Raw genomic sequence first — 6,746 nt, 5'->3', positions numbered from 1 at the left:
ATGGGTGTGCGCTGGTTAGGTGAATGTTGCGTGGGTTCATTCCCCACACCTGACACATTTTGTTTCCCTGCCTTTTATAACTTCATAAAACAATTTTATTTTTGCTTTGGAATAAAATAATTTAAATATCTTCTTTTTTTATTTTAAAGCAATCTGTACTAAAATATTTAACTCTTTAGTCTCTGGGACTGTGGTTTATTATTATTTGTGATATATTCAAGAAATATTGTTTTGCTTTATTTTGCATTTTTTAAGCCACTGACAATTTTATTTTTCTTCATTTATACAAGTTAACATTTACAGTCCGCAGCCTCCTACGATATATGATGAGCGCAGGGCGAGACACAACGTTTTTTTTTTTGGCGAGGGGGTATGATAAAGTAGGTGAAGACTTCACTTTGCATATTTTTGGGGTAATTGGAAGGGGCGACCTGTTACACCTGTCTGATCGTTAGTGGGGATTTCAAAATTACAGAAAGGAATAGTAAATTCTGATAAAATAGCTGCTCTGTGCCGCCGCCTGATGGGCATTGGCTGAACTGCAGTCATTTTCTTTACCTCCAAATCCATGGTAATAATAAGGTCTCATTTATGACTGAGTCAGGGGGTTTCTGTGTGAATACCCCAAACACTATTAGTAGACCAAATATCTCCTAAGGGCAGTCTCACACGTCCAGATAATTCCGGTACCGGAAAAATCGGTGCCGGAATTATCCGTGTCCGTGTGCCCGTGCGTTTCTGTGGCACATCAGTGTGGCACACGTGTGCTGCCCGTGTGCCAACTGGGTACCACACGGAGCGTGCGGGAGACAGCGCTAGAGATAAGCGCTGTCCCCTGCATCTGGTGCTGAAGCCGCCATTCATATCTTCTCTGCAGCAGCGTTTGCTGTAGAGAAGATATGAAAAATCCTTTTTTTTTTTTTGTTTCTCGTGTTTAAAATAAAGATCCCTGTCCCCACCCCCCTCCCACCCTCTGTGCGCCCCCCCGCTGTTACTAAAATACTCACCTGGCTCCCTCGCAGTGTCCTCTCCGCGCCGCACCTTCTCCTGTATGAGCGGTCACGTGGGGCTGCCCATTACAGTAATGAATATGCGGCTCCACCCCTGTAGGAGGTGAAGCCACATATTCATGACTGTAATCGGCGGCACCACGTGACCGCTCATACAGGAGAAGGTGCGGCTTCAGCACCACGTGGGGGGGACAGCGCTTACTGTAGCGCTTTCTCCTACACGGCACACGGACTGCACACGGACAACGTCCGTGTGCGGTACGTGTTTTACATGGACCCATTGACTTTAATGGTCCGTGTAATCCGTGCGCTCCCACGAACACTGACATGTCTCCGTGTTTTGCACACGGACATACAGTCCGTGAAACACGCTGACATGTGCAGAGACACATTGATTTCAATGTGTCTACGTGAATCAGTGTCTCCGGTACGTGAGGAAACTGTCACCTCACGTACCGGAGCCACTGACGTGTGAAACCGGCCTAAAAGAGGTTTTCCACTTAAAGGAAAGTGGACCCCAAACACTTAAAAATACCTATAAGAACAACCAGCAGGTACTCCGCCTCTCTGGATCCACCGCTGCTTGGGTCTCAGTGTTTGTGCTGCAATTGTGACATCAGAATTGCAACTCACATCACCGCTGCAACTAATCACTGAGCTCAGCGGCTCTTCTGAAATAGATGGTGCAAGCTTTTGTGCTCAGTGATTGGTTGCAGCAGTGATGTGAGCTGTCAACATGATGTCACTTCTGAGTTCAGCTGAAATAGATGGCAGAAGCTCAGCGACTGGCTGCAGCGGTGACATCACACCACTGTTGCAGCCAGTCACTGAGCTTGACAGCTATTTCAGCAGAGCTGCTTGATTTCAGTTATTGGCCGCAGCGGCTCTGCTTAAATAGATGGCACAAGCTATTGAGCCCCATGATTGGCTGCAGCTGTGACATCACATTGATAATTCACATCACTGCAGCAAATCACAAAGCTCAGTTGAAATAGATGGCACAAGCTATTGAACTCCGTGATTGGCCGCAGCGGTGACATAACACTGACAGCTCCAATTACCTCTGCACTAAGTCACCGAGCTCAGTAGCTTGTGCCTTTTATTTCAGCAGAGCCACTTGAGCTAAGTAATTGGCTGCAGCGGTTCTGCTGAAATATACGGCATGAGCTATTGAGCTCAGTGATTAGCTGCAGCGGTGATGTAATGGTGACAGCGCATTTCACCTCTGCAGCCAATCACTAAGCTCAGGAGCTCTGCTGAAATAGATTGTACAAGCTATTGAGCTCAGTGATTGGCTGCAGCAGTGACTTCCCTGGACTGGGACAGATGTTCCTGTGACCTCTGCAAGAGAACCGCCATCAGACTCTTCTGGCGACAGAGGCATCACATGCAGCCATGCAGAAGAAAAGTGACCACTGCAGCTAGACAGTGATTGCCTGCAGCGGTCCCATTCTAAGACTATGAGATGTATCCTGTAGTATTAGTTGGAACATTAGGCTATGTGCACACGTTGCGGATTTTCCTGTGGATCCGCAGCGTTTTTGATGCTGCGGATCTGCAGCAGTTTTCCATGCGGTGTACAGAACCATGTAAATGCATCTTTTTTACATCTGCAGTTTTGCTGCGGAAGTGCCCAACTCAATGCAAGTCAATGGGTGCAGAAACGCTGCAGATCCACACAAAGAATTGACATGCTGCGGGAAAAAAAAAACACCTCTGCGTTTCCGCACGTTTTTTTCTGCAGCATGGGCACTGCGGATTCGGTTTTTCATAGGTTTACATGGTACTGTACACTGCATGGAAAACTGCTGCAGATCCGCAGCATCAAAAATGCTGCGGATCCGCGGGAAAATCCGCAACGTGTGCACATAGCCTAATGTTCCAACTAATACTACAGGATACATCTCAAAGTCTTAGAACAAGACCGCTGCAGGCAATCACTGTCTAGCTGCAGTGGTCACTTTTCTTCTGCATGGCTGCATGTGATGCCTCTGTCCCCAGAAGAGTCTAATGGCGGTTCTCTTGCAGAGGTCACAGGAACATCTGTCCCAGTCCAGGGAAGTCACTGCTGCAGCCAATCACTGAGCTCAATAGCTTGTACAATCTATTTCAGCAGAGCTCCTGAGTGTATTGATTGGCTGCAGAGGTGAAATGCGCTGTCACCATTACATCACCGCTGCAGCTAATCAATGAGCTCAATAGCTCATGCCGTATATTTCAGCAGAACCGCTGCAGCCAATTACTTCAAGTGGCTCTGCTGAAATAAAAGGTACAAGCTACTGAGCTCGGTGACTTAGTGCAGAGGTAATTGGAGCTGTCAACGTTATGTCACCGCTGCGGCCAATCACCGAGTTCAATAGCTTGTGCCATCTATTTCAACTGAGCTTTGTGATTTGCTGCAGTGATGTGAATTATCAATGTGATGTCACCGCTGCAGCCAATCATGGGGCTCAATAGCTTGTGCCATCTATTTAAGCAGAGCCGCTGCGGCCAATAACTTAAATCAAGCAGCTCTGCTGAAATAGCTGTCAAGCTCAGTGACTGGCTGCAACAGTGGTGTGATGTCACCGCTGCAGCCAGTCGCTGAGCTTCTGCCATCAATTTCAGCTGAACTCAGAAGTGACATCACGTTGACAGCTCACATCACTGCTGCAACCAATCACTGAGCGCAAAAGCTTACACCATCTATTTCAGAAGAGCCGCTGAGCTCAGTGATTAGTTGCAGCGGTGATGTGAGTTGCAATTCTGATGTCACAATTGCAGCACAAACACTGAGACCCAAGCAGCGGTGGATCCAGAGAGGCGGAGTACCTGCTGGTTGTTCTTATAGGTATTTTTAAGTATTTGGGGTCCACTTTCCTTTAAGTGGAAAACTCCTTTTAGGCGATATCTGGTCTACTATGCTATTATCCCTCGCTAGAAAATAGTGTTTGGGGTATTCACACAGAAACCCCCTGACTCAGTCATAAATGAGACCTTATTATTACCATGGATTTGGAGGTAAAGAAAATGACTGCAGTTCAGCCAATGCCCATCAGGCGGCGGCACAGAGCAGCTATTTTATCAGAATTTACTATTCCTTTCTGTAATTTTGAAATCCCCACTAACGATCAGACAGGTGTAACGGGTCGCTCCTTCCAATGACCCCAAAAATATACGCAGTGACGTCCTCACCTACTTTATCATACCCCCTCGCCAAAAAAAAAAAAACGTTGTGTCTCGCCCTGCGCTCATCATATATCGTAGGAGGCTGCGGACTGTAAATGTTAACTTGTATAAATGAAGAAAAATAAAATTGTCAGTGGCTTAAAAAATGCAAAATAAAGCAAAACAATATTTCTTGAATATATCACAAATAATAATAATAATAATAATAATAAACCACAGTCCCAGAGACTAAAGAGTTAAATATTTTAGTACAGATTGCTTTAAAACAAAAAAAAGAAGAGATTTAAATTATTTTATTCCAAAGCAAAAATAAAATTGTTTTATGAAGTTAGAAAAGGCAGGGAAAAAAAAAATGTGTCAGAAGTGGGATTTGAACCCACGCCTCCATTCGGAGACCAGAACACCCACAGTTAGGGGAAGAGCTGCCTCTTGAGTCTGGCGCCTTAGACCACTCGGCCATCCTGACACCACGAGGAAGGGTGGACACTGAGATTACAGGAGGCTGCACGAGCCCCAGAGTAGTGTGACATCACAAGCAATTGGCGGGAACGTATTGTCCTCACAGCGGCAGCGTACCGTCCTCACAGCGGCAGCGTACCGTCCTCACAGCGGCAGCGTACCGTCCTCACAGCGGCAGCGTACCGTCCTCACAGCGGCAGCGTACCGTCCTCACAGCGGCAGCTATTACCTCATGATTTACATTACCACCTGCTTTTGCGCCCATGAATCACTAGGAAAAGCGGCGTTCAACCACTGGAGAGTATTTACACGTGTATATCAGCTGTAATTAAGCTTCCCAAGTCTTTTTTGTTTACAAGAAATGGTTAATTATTAGTGATGAGCGAACGTGCTCGCCACTACTCGTTACTCACCCGAGTATCACTATGCTCTGTGTACTCTGCGAGCAGCGAGCATTTCCAGGATTACTCGGCGGTAACAGGCTCCATATATATACGTGCTCCAAGTTTGGGCATTTAAGGCCGTTTTTCAACAGTTTTTGCTGTCTGTTACTCTAATTATACACAGCAGTATTTTGCCTGAAAGAAAATACAGGCCACATATTTGTCAGTGTGGTATTTCCGTGACAGGCCTCATATATATACGTGCTCCAAGTTTGGGCATTGTAGGCCGGTTTCCAACTTTTTTTTTCTGTCTGTTACTCAACTAATATACAGCACTCTTTTGCATTAAAATAAAAATACAGGCCACATATTTGGCAGTGTGGTATTTCCGTGACAGCCCTCATATATCTGCGTGCTCCAAGTTTTGGCATTTTAGGATGTTTTTCAACTGTTTTTGCTGTCTGTTACTCTAATTATATACAGCAGTATTTTGCATAAATTAAATTCACAAAAGAGCCCCAAAAAAATTGAATACAGTCTGTTATGTCAGGCTGAGGCCTGGTGTTTGTGTTTGAAAAATCATAGATTTGCAGGCATACTGATCAGATATTATTTTGCTCCAAATAAATACATTTGTGTTGAGCTTTTGAAATAGTGCAGTAGTCCATTTAAAATGGGCAAGGAAAGGGGCAAGGGACGGGGACGTGGACATGATGCTGATGGTGCATGCAGAGGACGAGGCCATTGCCAAGGTCAAAGTGGGCCACAACAAAGACCCACATCTTCTTGCTCGACCTTCCTGTCCCAGTTTCTAGGGGACCACAGCACACCACTATTGAAGCCAGAGCAGTGTGAAACGGTTGTTGGTTGGATAGCGAATAATGCTTCCAGTCACTTAGTCACTACCACCACCACCATGTCTTCCACACAGTGAAGTCTGAGTAGCCGTGAGTGTGGCACAGATATTCCTCACCCTGATCCTCCTTCTTCCCACCATGCCGAGTGCCCTGAGACAACTGATCCCACACTTGGACACTCTGAAGAGCTGTTCAGTTTTCCATTTCAAGATGCTCGGCCGGTCAACTTGAAGTGGGGACAGATGAGAGCGCATGTAGAGATGCCCAAAGCTTTGACCAGCCCCGGTCACACGAAGGCGATGGTGGGAAAGTGTCAGAAGAGGTGGACGATGATGAGATACAATTGCCAGAAAGTAAGGAGGAGGAGCAGGCTGCGAATGTGGAAGACGAGCTGGTGGATGACATAGTGACTGACCCAACCTGGCAGGATGACATGCAGAGCGAGGGCAGCAGTACACATGGGGAAGGAGGCATATCACCCCAACAGGCAGGAAGAAGCAGTGTGGTGGCCACAGACAGAAGGTGTGCATCCGTTCCCCGTAACACCAACATGAGTGAAGTTACCATTCCAACTGTTAGATCTTCCCGAGTCTGGTTATTTTTTAAAGCCTCTGCCGATAACCCCAAACAGGCCATTTGCAGCACCTGCCATGCCCGCATCAGCAGGGATAGCAAAACAATCAGCCTGACCACCACCAGCATGATCAGGCACATGGCAGTAAAGCACCCGACTTTGTGGGCTGAACCCCAGGCTCCAGGACCACTGCCTGCAGGTGACACCACTGCTTCTTCCACTGTTTTGCGTAGAAGCCAATTCCCAGTACACCGTGTATGTGAAGATGCTTCTAGCCCTGCACCTGTTGTTGCCC

At 46.6% G+C, this 6,746-nt stretch overlaps 1 non-coding gene across 1 annotated transcript; it reads right to left on the bottom strand.

The window, feature by feature from the left end:
* Positions 1-4,533: 4,533 nt before the first annotated feature.
* Positions 4,534-4,644, bottom strand: TRNAL-CAA (transfer RNA leucine (anticodon CAA)). Its single transcript has 2 exons — positions 4,607-4,644; positions 4,534-4,579 (listed from the first exon to the last, which is right to left on the bottom strand). It is a non-coding gene; the product is annotated as a tRNA-Leu (tRNA).
* Between the last annotated feature and the right edge of the window lie 2,102 nt (positions 4,645-6,746).

This window comes from Ranitomeya imitator, chromosome 9 (genome assembly GCF_032444005.1).
Source record: "Ranitomeya imitator isolate aRanImi1 chromosome 9, aRanImi1.pri, whole genome shotgun sequence".
Lineage (NCBI taxonomy): Eukaryota > Metazoa > Chordata > Amphibia > Anura > Dendrobatidae > Ranitomeya > Ranitomeya imitator.
Note: the sequence above shows the minus strand (reverse complement) of the source record. Positions and strands in the feature narration are given on the sequence as shown.